The 16,066-nt window shown below is 43.4% G+C and overlaps 1 protein-coding gene across 1 annotated transcript in view; it reads left to right on the top strand.

Annotated features, from left to right (window-relative positions):
- PLCZ1 (phospholipase C zeta 1) overlaps nt 1-16,066 on the top strand; it is a 150,016-nt gene that overhangs the window by 84,517 nt on the left and 49,433 nt on the right. The window lies entirely within an intron of this gene.

Genomic DNA, 16,066 nt, shown 5'->3' with positions numbered 1-16,066 from the left:
ATGTGTCAGGAAACCCAACTTAAGTGGAACGTTCTCTTACCCATAGCTTTATTGCGAATCCGCAGTACCCCTACCAGAAGGATGGGCCTCTCTCCTTTTGAAATTATGTATGGGCGACCACCTCCCGTACTTGGTAACTTAAGGGGGGATTTGAGTCAGTTGGGAGAAGGAATTACCCGGCAGCAGGTTGTAGAGTTGGGTAAGACTATGGAGGAGGTACAGAAATGGGTACAAGATAGATTACCTGTGAATATTTATCCCCCTGTTCATAGTTATCATCCAGGAGATCAAGTGTGGATTAAAGAGTGGAATAATGTACCGTTAGGGCCCAAGTGGAGAGGTCCTTATGTTGTTCTTTTGTCTACCCCTACAGCGATAAAAGTAGCCGAAGTGACTCCGTGGATACATCACTCCAGGGTTAAACCAGCAGCAGTCGATTCTTGGCAAGTTACAGCAGATCCAGAGAATCCCTGCAAGATCCGGTTAAAACGCACTACTCAGTCGGAGTAACGAGGAATCGTGTGGATTACAAATTTTATTGTTACAGGGATTTGGTGCGTGAGTGAGAAGGCCATAATAAAGCCTGTCCGCTTACCAACACATAGTATATAAGCCAGGAAAGTCTCGAAGGGACACCTGTGAAGACGAGCAGAACTCCATTCCCTGCAGCCCTCACATCCTGGAAGCTGAGGTGCCTTCGCACGGACGAAGACTGAGGATGACGGCGAAAGATGTGCTTTTGATAGTGTTTATTTATATGTGTTTTTATATTCAGGAAGGTAGAGGTACCGACACTCCTAGCTGTGAGGTATGCATTAAGACTACGAGAACAGGTAACCATATTTCCCAAACCCTAATTTGGCATTCACAATACGAGTGTAAAGGAGATGTATCGAGATGTAGATACTTAAATATAGACTATAGTGTGTGCCATTTAGGAGTAGGAGAACCTAAGTGCTTCAGTCCAGAGTATCAACCTCGTACAATTTGGTTGACTCTCAGGAATGGAGATCCTCAGGGGACCCTAATTAATAAGACGGTGTTAGAATCCGTACATTCTTCGGGTGTTCTGCTATTTGATGCGTGTAAAGCGATATCGAGTGGTAGAAAGCCATGGAATGTATGTGGGGATCTTAGATGGGAGAGGACGTATGGGTCTAATGATAAGTATATATGTCCCAGTAGTAAAAATAAATATGTAAGTCCTAGATGCCCAAATAAAGACTATAACTTTTGCCCATATTGGTCTTGTGTGGGGTGGGCGACTTGGGGACAGACAGTAGATAAAGACATGATAGTGACTAAGTTGCCGACTAGCCCATATTGTAAGTCTATGGAATGTAATCCCATCCATATACTTATAAATAACCCCGATAAGTTCTTAGACAAATATGGCAATTTATTTGGGTTTCAGATATACGGGACGGGTTTAGATCCTGGGACATTATTGTTTATAGGGATAGAGACTGATACGGTATCCTCCCAAACTCATCAAGTATACCATTCCTTTTATGAAGAGATGAGTATAGATAATAAGATCCCCCATAATGCTAAAAACCTGTTCATCGATTTAGCCGAAAGTATTGCCGGTAGTCTTAATGTTACCAACTGCTATGTGTGTGGAGGTACTAACATGGGAGACCAATGGCCTTGGGAAGCAAAGGAGGTAATGTCCGGTTCTGAGGCAGTTGACCAACTAATATCTACACAAGCCGATTATCATATGAGTGTTAGAGGTAAATCTGAGTGGAGATTAAAGACCTCCATCATAGGTTATGTTTGCATAGCAAGGAAAGGAATAATGTATAATACTTCTGTAGGAGAATTAACTTGTCTAGGGCAAAAAGCTTATGATGAAGATACAAAGAATACAACTTGGTGGTCGGCTTCAAATGTCTCAGAACCATCTAACCCGTTTGCTAGATACGCCAATTTAAAGGATGTGTGGTTTGATCTATCCATCACATCTACCTGGAGAGCCCCAGCAAATTTGTACTGGATCTGTGGTAAGAAAGCCTATTCGGAGTTGCCACAGGACTGGGAAGGGGCATGTGTGTTGGGTATGCTCAAACCATCCTTCTTCTTGTTACCGATTGAAACAGGTGAGACTTTAGGTGTTAAAGTGTATGATGTGAATCATAGGAAGAAAAGGGGACCCATAGAGATAGGCACCTGGGAAGATAATGAATGGCCTCCCCAGCGTATTATAGATTATTATGGGCCAGCCACGTGGGCGAGGATGGTACCTTTGGTTACAGAACCCCTATTTATATGCTCAACCGTATTATAAGATTACAGGCGGTGGTTGAGATTATCACCAACGAGACATCACAAGCGCTCAATCTTTTAGCGAAGCATAACACCAGGATGAGGACGGCAGTCTACCAAAATAGATTAGCCTTGGATTACCTTTTGGTAGTAGAGGGAGGTGTATGTGGGAAGTTTAACCTGAGCAATTGCTGTCTTCAAATAGATGACGAAGGGCAAGCAATAGCTGAGCTTACTAGCCATATGGTTAAACTAGCGCACGTGCCTACTCAGGTATGGAAAGGGTATAATCCAAGTAGTTGGTTTGGTAGCTGGTATGAGTGGTTTGGAGGGCTTAAGGCAGTGGTAGGTGGAGTCCTACTGATTTTAATGTTGTGTCTACTCCTGCCGTGTCTTATACCCTTAGTAGTTAGGTCTGTGCAAAGCCTGATAGGAAATATAGCAGAGAGGAAGGCTGCTGCACAGATAATGGCGATTTATAAGTATAAGGCTCTAGATCAGGGAGAACCAATGCAGGAAGATGAGTGTTAAAAGATTCACATCATAAGATAAGTCTGGTCTGGTTCAAGGTAACTTGCGGTGTAAGCAAACCAAGGTTAAGTGATGCCTCAAGTAATTGTGAAATATCAAGAGGCATCAAAGGGGGGAATGTGGTGGAATCTCGGTAAAAATAAATTTAGTAGGCCGAGATTACCACGTGGCATGTGTACGTGCATATGCTGACGTATCGATCAGTTGGTTGCACGAGGCAAGATACGATCAGTAGTGTACGGAGCATGTGCAAGAATACAGGATGTAGTATTCCCCCTCCTCCATTGTGCTGGACAAGCCATGCGGTCAAACAGGAAGTTCATTCTTATTTGTGTTGATTGGTTAAGAGAATGTGCGGGTGGAGCTTAATATGGGAGGAGTTATGTGCCTATATAAGGAGCCTGCACTATTGTCCGGGGCTCAGAACTTGCTGTATTTTGGTGACGCTAGTCCCTCTGAGTCCCGATCGGTGATCCAATAAAGAATCTCTTCCTTCCTGAAGAAACCTGTGTCCATCTCTCTGTGCTTGGCTTCCGTCAGTTTCTCCGGTATCAAAAACACTTTTTCTGCCCCTTTAAATCCATGGGAAAATGTGCCTCTTCCTTTTTCCTGTCCTTTTGTTTTTCAGCAGAGCTTAAACTGGCTGCTTTGTCCCTCCTCAATCTCCCATCAGCCCTTGCTATTTTCTGACCCCACCCTTCCTTGTACTATAGGGCATTTTTATTTATTTATTTAATTTTTTTTTTTTACGTTTCTAAAAAGTCTTTCAGATTATTTATTTAACCGCATAACCTAAAAGGCCAACAAAAATTTTATTATACTGTGTACAGTGATATTTTTTTTTTTAATAATCTTTATTGAAATAAGAAAATGTATATATATATTTTCCACAGTAGACAAAAGACAATGTTAAAACATGTATAAAAGAAACCAGGGCTCGAGTCCTGCAGGAACGCGTGGGAACGGCGTTCCTGCACTTTTTTCACAGGAGGAACGCCGTTCCCCCTGCAGGCACTCAGGGGGCGGCAAGAAATGCTGCCCCCAAATGCCCTGTGTTCCCTCTGTCATGGCGGGCGGCTCTCTCCCTGTCACAGCGGCGAGGAAGCTGTGTCCTCTCTGCTCCCTTCGCCACGCGCCGTTTTCTGATGCAGGGAGCCGGAATATGACGTCATATTCCGGCTCCCTGCATCAGCAGACAACCCACGCGGCGAAAGAGAGCAGAGAGGACACAGCTTCCTCGCCGCTGTGACAGGGAGAGAGCCGCCAGCCTCACTGCAGCCCCACTGGACCCCAGGGACCCATCCATGCCAGCTTTCCTAAAAGGTAGGGAGGCAATGTTAATTTTAATAATTTGTATATATATATGTATGTCTGTTAGGGTATGTGTATGTATGTGTGTGTGTATGTCTGTTAGTTTATGTCTGTTAGTGTATGTGTATGTCTGTTAGTGTATGTGTATGTCTGTTAGTTTATGTCTGTTAGTGTATGTGTATGTCTGTTAGTGTATGTGTGTATGTCTGTTAGTGTATGTGTATGTATGTGTGTGTGTCTGTTAGTGTATGTATGTGTGTGTATGTCTGTTAGTGTGTGTGTGTGTCTGTTAGTGTGTGTGTGTGTATGTCTGTTAGTCTATGTATGTGTGTATGTCTGTTAGTTTATGTCTGTTAGTGTATGTGTGTGTTTGTGTCAGTGTGTGTGTGTGTATGAGTGTATTTATGTCTGTTAGCGTATGTACGTGTGTGTGTATGAGTGTATGTGCTTCTGTTAGTGTATGCATGTGTATGTTTGCGTGTATGTGCTTCTGTTAGTGTATGCACGTGTGTGTGCGTATGAGTGTATGTGCTTCTGTTAGTGTATGCACGTGTGTGTGTGTATGTGCTTCTGTTAGTGTATGTTTGTAAGTGTCTGTCAAATCAGTGAGAGTCTGTTTGTCATTTAGTGTGTGTGGGACTATTAGTGTGTGTTTGTGTGTGTCTCTCTGTCAATGAATGAGTGTGTGTCAGTGAATGTGTGTGTGTCAAATCAGTGACGTCTGTGTGTTTGTCACTGAGTGTGTGTGTTACTGTCAGTGTGTATATGCCAGTGTGGGTGTCTGTCAGAGAGTGTGCTTAGAGGGACACTATAGGCACCAGACAACTTCAGCTCATTAAAGTGGTCTGGGTGCAGTGTCCCAGTCCCCTTAAACCTGCAAGTGTAATTATTGTGGTTTCTCAGAAACTGCAATAATTACCTTGAGGGGTAACTCCACCTCTAGTGGCTCTCTACCAGACAGCCACTAGAGGGACTTTCGGGTGGTTAGGTGACCAAAAGTCGCCTAACTGATGCTGGACGACCCCACCCTGTGCATGAGGACATCCAGCATCTGCTAAATACCCATAGGATTTTAACCCCCATCAGTGTCGAGTGGGGGAGGCGAGGACATGAGGGAGGGGGGCACTATAGGGAATTATAGTGCCAGGAAAACAGCTTTGTTTTCCTGGCACTATAGTATTTCTTTAAAAGGAGCAGGAAAAGGTGGAATCTAAAGAGGATGGGGTGGGTTCTTAATCAGGAAGCGGTGCGCCTTTGACAGGAAGGGGTGGTAAATTTAGATTAGGGGGTGCTCAGGTATAAATAAAATTAAAATATACCACTGTGTGAGTGTCTGAGTATGTGTGTGCGTCTGTGAGTGTCTGAGTGCATGTGTGTGTCTGTGAGTGTATGTGTGTGCACGCGTTAATATATGCATACAAGTGTGTGTTTTTTTCGGGGGGTGGGGCGGGGTGGAGTTCCCACACTTTTTTCCCCAGGACTTGACCCCTGAAAGAAACTATATACATATAGGGCACTTTTAACAGGAAACATAGTGAGCGCTCAGATCCAAGCTATCTAGGGATATGTTGGACATATAGGTTAAACATTGTATTATAAGAGTTATGTATTTTTATGGTTTTTTTTTTTAACAGTTTCTGACTTAGAGATATTTTCTGTACCTAGAGATAATTAAGTTACCACAGCCACTTAAGCCAATTATCTCCAGGATAGAGGAGAAGATAGACCGGCTGCACAGCCTAAATCTGTGGAACTGTTTTGGGCATGAATACCATGCTTGCGGTCGGTCAAATGTGACTTCAAAAAAACGTTTGAACCCCTGCTCTGATTTGGGTGATTTTTATGTTGCTCACCCAGATCAGAGCTATCTAGGGATATGGGGGTATGTTATGTTTTGGGGTGTTTTCTAGACTTTGGGGAAAATGTGTGGTTTTCTGCCTGTGGATAATTAGGTGATTGTATTAGCTGTTTTAATTATATCCCAGGCAAAGGGGAGGGCTTGTGTGCTGTATGTTGGAGTGTCGGACATTGTTGTATTGTTTTGATTGGTTCATGTCCCTTGTGTGCCTGTGTACCATCAGGTCCAGGGGGTGTGACTCTGGCCTGAGGAATTGTATACATGTGAATGCTGGCTTACATTAAACAGACCTGCTTGACCCCTTCTTGAAGCCTTGGCTCACGTTTGGGGGATGGGATAACTACACTCCTGGGGATTGCTATAATCACAATACTCCCCTGAGTAAGGGCTCTTGTAAGAGCTTGTTCTTGCTACGCTCTCTGAAATAGGAGAGGTCTACCCACTGGAAGCTGGATCCTGGTCTTGGGTCCAGGGTGGGTGGAGGACGGCGAGACCCTGGCGCAGCTGCATCGCTGGAAGTGGGGTCTGCAGTGCTTATGGTGTCTGGAGTGCTTGGAGTCCTCGGCAAGCACTAGGAGCATCGATTGACGGAGGTACTCGGTCGGAGTGCCAGCGGTCCGTCACACTGCTGTTATGTCAAAAACTACCAATAAAACCTATTTTGTTAACTCTGGCCAAAGCCTCCTATCTGACCTGAACAAGATCATGACAGTGTGTGACTGTCTGCCTGCCTGTAATTGTGTCTGTATGACTGTATGTGACTGTCTACCTCTGACTCTGTGTGTGTGTGTGGCTGTCTGCCTGCGACTCTGCACGTGACTGTCTGGCTGCGACTGTGTGTGTAACTGTCTGCTTGTGACTATGTGTGTGTGACTGTCTGTTGTCTGCCTGTGATTGTGGGGCAGTACAGGGTGTGAACTTGATTTGTTAAATAGGATTTTTCTCGTTCGGTAGATAAAACTACCAAACACTGACCCCCCTGGCTCATTAACTACAAAGGAAATTGCATGATTAAGTGCTCTCCCTTTGTGGCCGCCATTTGTATGACTGAACGCCACGTGTTGGAGAAAATGGTGGCCATCTTGTTTGCATGAAAAGAGGCAGTGGGACTTGGTCGTCGAGTGTCTGGATCTAAAATCGGACACTCGACTTCCCAAACGCCTGCTTCTTTTCACTGACCATCCAGAAGAGCGCTATTCGGTAGTTTTCTTCCCACGAATTAGAGGAACACACGCTACCTAAACGCCAGGGGAACAGTTTGTGACTTTGTTCAGTTTTTAGACTTCCCAAAATGGACCGACCGCTACCTCTGAAACTGTGGAACTATTTTGGGCATAAGACCATGCATGCGGTCGGCAAGTTATGACTTTGTGGGGATTTTGTGTGTTTAATTGTATTTTCAGGGTTTTGTGAAAATATGTTTTCTGTGCCTGGAGATAATTGAGTTTAATACAGTGCTGACTTAATTTTCTCCCAGACACAGGGGAGGGATTGATCTATTTTGTATGGTAGTGTCCTGGACCTGAGAGCCAATGTAAGTGTGTATATGTTTTTACTATAGTCTACTCTCAGGTCCAGAGGGAATGCCCCTTGCATGGGGACCTGCATTTAAGGCCAGTTGGCCTGAATACATTCATTCTTGTTGTACCATTCATCTAGTTGAGGCTGATATTTGGGTATGTGTCTGACTGCTGGGAGAAATTACTCGACTGCTGCATTGTCTTCTGGAGAACGTTTGAATCACCACCCGGGGGGTGCGCGGTTTGTCTTGTGTTGTTGTTGTTCATCTCTGTGTTGTTACGTTTCTGATTGGTTGTAAGCGGGCTGAGTCGCCCGGGTGGAGGGGAGGTGGGAGGAATGAAGATTAGGGGCAAGAAGATGTGGAGGGTTCCAGGGTAAACGGGGTGATGTAGAGGGAGGAAGGGGTGGGTTAGGTAGGGTTCAGCTCAGGTCCCGGTCCAGCTCCCCCGGTTCCGACCCGGGCAGAGAGCCCCCCTCTGCTCCTGAGGGTTGTTGGTCTCCTCTCGGCGTTGTGGTAGAGGCGAGCCATCGTAGCCAGTGGTAACGTTGTATGCATCCCGTCGCCGAGAGGATGAGCTCCTCTATTTTTCTGATGTCTTCCACTCTGGTCATCCACTCACTTAGCGTCGGGGCCGTGGGTTTTTTCCAGTGTCCCAGGATGAAGCTGCGGGCCGCGTTCAGGAGGTGCGGGATTACTGATTTTTTGTATTTGTTTATGGGGAGCGGGGTCAGTTGGAGAAGGTAAGTTTCAGGCGTAAGTTGTAGGTTCGCATCCGTTACGGTCTCTAGGGCTTTGTGGATTTCTTCCCAGTAGGGTTTGATTAGTGGGCAGGTCCACCAAATATGGAAGAGGGTTCCCAGGTCTTTCCTGCATCTCCAACATTCTGGATCGCAAGTGGTCATCATTGCCGATAGTTTCTCCGGCATTTTGTACCAATGCAAGATCATTTTATATCCTGCTTCCTGGGATTTGGTGGCTATGGAAGCCTTGTGTATGAGTGTGAACACCGTGGTCCATTGTTCCCCGGTGAGTGCATGTCCTAGATCTTTTTCCTAGGATCTGGTGAAGTAGGGGAGGGGTGCGTCGGTTGGAGGTGTGATTTGTAGTTTGTGGAGGAGTGAGATTGCGTGCGGTGGGGTCGGGGGGTTCGTGCATATAGTTTCAAAGGTAGAGAGTGCTCGTGTTCCTGAGTTCAGTTCGGGCATGTGCGTCAGGAATCTCTTCAGTTGGTGGTATCTGAAGCGGAGTGGCTAGTTGTGTGGGGTATCCGGGATCAGGTTTCTCAGGGTCGTGATCGTGCCTTGTTTGTAGACATCCTGTAGTCTGCATGGGTATGGTAGCCCCAGGGTCATGACGAAGCGAGGGTCCGTTGCTGGGGTGAATCTCGGGTTGTGGGAGATAGGGCAGAGGGGCGATAGCTCCGGGGCCATGTCCTTGTGTGGTGCTAGGCTTCTCCAGACCGTCAGTGTGGCGTTGAGGGTTGGGTGTTGTTGTGGCAGTTCGCCGGTCATAGCTTTTGGTAGCCATTCGTGAGAAGCTTGCCTCTATTGGGATCCATAGTCCGTCGAAACCAACAGGGCGGGCATGGATCCCTGTCTTGCCGCGTATATTAGATTGAGTGCCTTGATGGTATTGTCTCTAGCCTCTCTTCCCTCCACGAATCCCACCTGGTCAGGGTGGATGAGGCCCGGCAGTAGGGGTTGGAGGCGTAGTGCCAGGATCTTGGCGAGCAACTTGGGATCCGTGTTCAACAGGGATATCGGTCTGTAGCTGGTGCATAAGGACGGATCTTTTCCTGCCTTAGGTATCACCACGACATGGGCCAAGAGCGTGGGATTTTTTTTTTTTTTATATATTTTTTTTTTACTGTTTTAATGTGGCAGCTGGTTAGCAAGCGCTGACATAGTTAACCCTTAAGCTGCTGAAGGTTTTTAGCTATTTGGCAGCGGCCCAATAGTAATTGAAATGATCAATTAACTGTAACCATGCGCTCCGCCGAGGCATTGACTGACAGGAGAAAAAACTATTTCTAAAATGTATCAAATAGGTTTTTCTCTTAATCTATTTATTTGACAGCCAAACTTCTAGCACAATAAATAGTTACAATCTTTTGCTCAGTCTAATGAGCATGTTGTTTGGGGCATGGCAGGCACCCTCTAAACTTCCCTCCGACACGCTAAGTGGTTAATAGATGAAAGAATGTAAGATTATTTTTTAAGGAGCGTCAGAGCTGAGCACAGCTAATCACAGTGTCCTGGTTTGAAGGTAGACGGATAGTTTATTAATATGATCTGGTCTCGGCTTCCAGAATGCACACACTATATCCAGCTTGCATCGTCCTGGTCTGATAACGCAGAAATCTACATGGAAGAACGGAATAGTAAACCGAGGCTTGGATATTAGGTGCTATGGGAATCAATGAAGTTTAAATATTTTAAGAAAAGTATAATCGATTCTTCTGATCTTCTCATGTGGTTCAAACGTTTTTTTGTTTTTTCACGCAATGATAAGTCATTTCTACATCTCCCCCTATTCCTAATTTTCTTGTAAGAACAAATTCTTCTCAATTTAGCAATTTGAGTTCCTTTGTGGTTTTGACGTAACAGTAGCATTTCTGCAGAAACACGTTTTCCATGTGACCTCTTCCTGTAATATTAAGAGTTTACATCGAAGCTGTCCATGCATACACTCCAGTAACAGATGATAATATCTCTCAATTCCTCCAGCGTGATTGACTTGAAATAATATCTATTGATCACTATCAGTATGGGCGAAAGGACTGCCACACTGCGCTGGCAAAGCGTAACTTTACTTTATTAAAAACAGACAGACACTTAATTTGTACATATATTTGCTGAATAAAACAGCCAAGCGTGTGCCAAATTAAATGAATTAGAAAGCAAGCCTCATATTGCTATTAAACAGCCCTGTTAGGGCTAAAACCTGATAAAATCACATAGGAAACAAGCGAAAGTAATAGCCATACATCAACACAGCTCAGCTATAAATAAAATGAATAAATTAAATGCTAATAAAATAAATTAATAGCAGTCTGGGACCAAATCCAAAGTCTAATTGTGCTTGAGCAAGCCAATCTGGCATGGGGTAACGAGTTCCCGGCAAATGGTGAGTATCCAACGCCACAGTGCCCCATACAATGTAACCACAGCCAGCAATAAGGCCCACCGGCCACCATGATAAATTATCCTCCTAGAATGAGCCGAAGTGAGTGATAACACATGCAAGAAGTGTGCGACATCAGTGCATAGTGAAACAGCCACGTTTCATCCAATCAAACTTCTTTGAGATGACACATACTCACTTTAAGGTTCTTTCTTATAGAATAATTAAGCACTCAGGGCTACACATGCAGAATATAAGATAGATCACTTTCATACAAGATAGACTGATACTGGACCTCATAGTGACTGGCTTTCCCAGGCAGTCACCAAGGGGGCTTACACTGTCCAAGGGGACAATACAAAACAAATCAACATAAACATGGGACAAACGTGACCTAATCCAAGATTAAAAGAGTCTAAAGTAACTGAAACAGAGAACCAGAAATCATCAGTCAAAGAAAAAGTCAAAGTAGAACATTTGGTTCATTTGGAACTAAGGAGCTGACACATAGTTACGTAGCTGAAAAGAGACTTGCGTCCATCAAGTTCCCCACATATGTTTTTGCTGTTGATCCAAAGGAAGGCAAAACACCCAAGACTTGCAACCGTGCAATTGATTTTATTATTTGTTCACCTATTCACTTAATTTCCACGCTCTATGCTTGCAAAATTAGGTCTCAATAGCCTAGCGGGACTAGCGGTAGCTACCCTCGAAGGCACGGTTTAGCATAAGGAAGTTATCTGTGGGAGATATGCTTTAGTTCCGTTTGGGCGCAGTGCACTCTGGGAGTTGAGTTCTACCTGCCATCTTAGCACAGTAGGATCACATACCAATAGTTATTCAGCCACCAAACTTGGTCATACTCCCCTATACTAGTTCTCGGGAGGGGCTAGAGGGACCTATGCACTATTAGCTACGGCAAGCTTTCCTCTTTCTCAATCTCATGGAATTAACATGATTTAAGCATTTAGCATTCTGCTACAATCTCCATTCATTGGTAGTATATGTATACAGGCTCTGATTGAGATACTATATCTCTAGTCCCATCGGGGACTGACACATTATTTATTTTTTCTGCATAGTAATTTTTTTCAGATTTACTTTTGATGCTTGCTTACCTTCCCGCTGTTATCAGACGGAGCTCGATATCCAGGCACAGACGTGTGCAGGATAATAACTAAATCAGGTTCGCTCCACAATCATCCACTATCCCACTATTGGTTAGGCTATTATTAAACTTTTACCAATCTATCATGAAGCATCCATTGATGCTAATGCTATAAACTATTTGAGGCAGCCAATTAGAGTTTTATAGGCTAGTCACATTTTGAGATATATTCAAGTTAATGTTACTGGTCTAATTTCATACAAGTTATGTTGTTATTGAACTTTTACCAGTCTATTATGAAGCATTAACACACTGTTACTATTTCTATATATTCCACTTGTCGGCCTATCAGAGCTACGTAGACTAGTGTCATATCGTGAGATTATTTCAGTATCAATTGGGGCATTCATAGTTAATGCTATTCGATTAAGTACGTATCACTTTGTTCAGCTTTTGTGGATATTCGGTACTCACATTTGAGCATATTCTATCCATCCCATTCCCTACCGGTACACTTCCCTTGTTTGTCAGTTTTCTATTTGGGGTTACCCCCCGTTCCTTAGTGTACCAAGCATTGGCTCTACCCCAGTTCTTTTTCTTCCAGTTTACACAATTTTGTGTCATCTGCAAACACTGATACATGGCTTTCAATGCCCATTGCAAGATCATTTATAAATATGTTAAATAGAAGCGGTCCCAAAACAGAACCCTGAGGGACACCACTTACCACTTTTGTCCAGCTTGAAAATTTATCATTAATGACAACTCTATCCTTAACCCAATGTTCTACCCAGGAACAAGAATATTCATCTAGACCAATTTCTTTCAGTTTGAAGACTAGTCTATTGTGAGGAACCGTATCAAATGCCTTGGACAAAATCCAAGTAGATCACATCCACTGCAACACCTTGATCTATATTTCTACTTACTTCTTCATAGAATGCAATTAGGTTAGTTTAACATGACCTTTGTTTCATAAAACCGTGCTGATTATTGCTAATAACAAAGTTCTTCCCAATGAATTCCTGAATATTATCCCTTAATAGCCCTTCAAATATTTTCCCAGTTACAGAAGTTAGGCTCACAGGTCTATAATTTCCAGGCAAGGATTTTGAACCCTTTTTAAAGATAGGAACGACATCTGCCTTCCTCCAGTCATCCGGTACAATACCTGAAACAAAATAATCTTGAAAGAGTAATTACAGAGGTTCATTTATTTCCCACTTAGCTCCTTAAGTACTCATGGCTGAATACCATCAGGCCCCAGAGCTTTATTTCCATTAATTTTCTTTAACTGCTGTAGTACCTAGTCTCGAGTCATCCAATCACAAGTTCTCTGCAAGTTTTTTGCAGTTATCATTTGCATATCTCTTGCCATGGGATTCTAATTAATATATACTGAAGAAAAATAGTTATTTAAAATGTCTGCCTTTTCCTGGTCTTCATTAACTAACAGACCCATCTCTGTTTCCAGTGTACCTACACTTTTTGTTGTTTTATAATTGATGTACTAGACACAGAATCAAACAAGGGAAAACAAGAATTTAATATAGGGTGAGGTGTAAGTGAAACTGCTTAAAATAAATGACCACAAAGACACACCACAGATTGTTCTCCAGCTCACATTAGGCATCTTTACCGAGCCACCCTCATTAGAGGGCTCTGATTGGTTGGTTTGTAAGGCCACCCTCATAAGAGTGCCTGATTGGTTGGCTTGTAAGGCCATCCTCATTAGAGTGCTCTGATTGTTTTTGCTTGTAAGGCCACCCTCATTAGCATGCTCTGATTGGGTGACTTGTAAGGCCATCCTCATTAGAGTCCTTTGATTGGCTTGTAAGGCCATCCTTATTAGGGTGCTCTGATTGGTTGGCTTGTAAGGCCACCCTCATTAGAGTGCTCTGATTGGTTGACTTGTAAGGCCACCCTCATTAGAGTGCTCTGATTGGTTGGATTGTAAATCCATCCTCATTAGAGTCATCTGATTGGTTGGCTTGTAAGGCCATCCTTATTAGGGTGCTCTGATTGGTTGGCTTGCAAGGCCACCCTCAGAGTGTTCTGAGTGGTTGGCTTGAGAAGCCACCCTCATTAGAGTGCATTGATTGGTTGGCTTTGCAAGGCCATCCTCATTAGAGTGGCTTGCAAGGCCACCCTCATTAGAGTGTTCTGATTGGTTGGCTTGCACGGCCAGCCTCATTAGAGTGCTCTGATTGGTTGGCATGCAAGGCTACCCTCATTAGAGTTCTCTGATTGGTTGGCTTGTAAGGCCATCCTTATTAGGGTGCTCTGATTGGTTGGCTTGCAAGGCCACCCTCAGAGTGTTCTGAGTGGTTGGCTTGAGAAGCCACCCTCATTAGAGTGCATTGATTGGTTGGCTTTGCAAGGCCATCCTCATTAGAGTGGCTTGCAAGGCCACCATCATTAGAGTGTTCTGATTGGTTGGCTTGTAAGGCCATCCTTATTAGGGTGCTCTGATTGGTTGGCTTGTAAGGCCACCCTCATTAGAGTGTTCTGATTGGTTGGCTTGCACGGCCAGCCTCGTTAGAGTGCTCTGGTTGGTTGGCGTGTAAGGCTACCCTCATTAGAGTTCTCTGATTGGTTGGCTTGCAAAGCCACCTTCATTAGAGTGCTCTGATTGGTTGGCTTGTAAGGCCACCCTCTTTAGAGTGCTCTGATTGGTTGGCTTGTAAGGCCACCCTCATTAGAGTGCTCTGATTAGTTGGCTTGTAAGGCCATCCTTATTAGGGTGCTCTGATTGGCTCTGGCTTAAAGGCTATAGATAGATAATATAATATAGATAATATTGTCATTCACGTGTAATTTAGATAATATTATTATTCACATGTAATTTAGATATTATTATTCACATGTAGTATAAATAATATTGATATTCACATGTAATTTAGATTATATTATTATGCACATGTAATTTAGATATTATTAACATGTAATTTAGAAATTATTATTCACTTGTAATTTAGATAATATTGTCATACACATGTAATTTAGATAATATTATTATTCACATGTAGTATAGATAATGTAAATATTCACACATAATTTAGATATTATTATTCATATGTAATATAGATAATATTAGTATTCACATGTAATTTAGATAATATTATTCACATGTAGTATAGATAATAGTATTATTATTCACATGTAATTTCGATATTATTATATAATTATTCACATGTAGTATAGGTCATATTGTCATTCACATGTAATTTAGATAATATTATTCACATGTAGTATATATAATATTATTATTCACATGTAATATAGATAGAGCGGTGAGTCAGGAAGATGAGCCTGCAAACATTACAGACTGAAGTGGGTGCAATGTGGGTATATGGAAGGGAAGATATAGACTGAGTTAAGGTGGGAAATGATTAGAGCAGGAACAAGACCTGTAGTCACATCCTGTGTTGGATTGGCAAATATTAGCAATATTTTTTTATTTTTACATGATTTGGAGACTGGGTGAGAATAATATATTATGGCTCTCACCCAGTCAGACAGGAACTTGGACCCCCCATTCATTATTTATATTGGGCCCCCAATTTCTCTCATGTGTGGGGTCAGGGTGTGGACACTAGGTCCCCCACTTTATTATCAAAATTAGGGCCACCACCTATCACCAATGGTGGGTGCTAAGGGTGAACACTAGGTCCCCAACCTTATTATTAATATTAGGGCCACCACCTATCACCAATGGTGGGTGCTAAGGGTGGACACTAGGTCCCCGACCTTATTATTAATATTAGGGCCACCACCTATCACCAATGGTGGGTGCTAAGGGTGGACACTAGGTCCCCGACTTTATTATCAAAATTAGGGCCACCACCTATCACCAATGGTGGGTGCTAAGGGTGGACACTAGATCCCCGACTTTATTATCAAAATTAGGGCCACCACCTATCACCAATGGTGGGTGCTAAGGGTGAACACTAGGTCCCCGACTTTATTATTAATATTAGGGCCACCACCTATCACCAATGGTGGGTGCTAAGGGTGAACACTAGGTCCCCCACTTTATTATCAATATTAGGGCCACCACCTATCACCAATGGTGGGTGCTAAGGGTGAACACTAGGTCCCCGACTTTATTATCAATATTAGGGCCACCACCTATCACCAATGGTGGGTGCTAAGGGTGGACACTAGGTCCCCCACTTTATTATCAATATTAGGGCCACCACCTATCACCAATGGTGGGTGCTAAGGGTGGACACTAGGTCCCCCACATTATTATGAATATTAGGGCCAAGACCCATCACCAATGGTGGACACTAGGTCCCCCACTTTATTATAAATATTAGGGCCACCACCTATCACCAATGGT

This window comes from Pelobates fuscus, chromosome 3 (assembly GCF_036172605.1).
Source record: "Pelobates fuscus isolate aPelFus1 chromosome 3, aPelFus1.pri, whole genome shotgun sequence".
In the NCBI taxonomy this organism is placed as follows: domain Eukaryota; kingdom Metazoa; phylum Chordata; class Amphibia; order Anura; family Pelobatidae; genus Pelobates; species Pelobates fuscus.
Note: the sequence above shows the minus strand (reverse complement) of the source record. Positions and strands in the feature narration are given on the sequence as shown.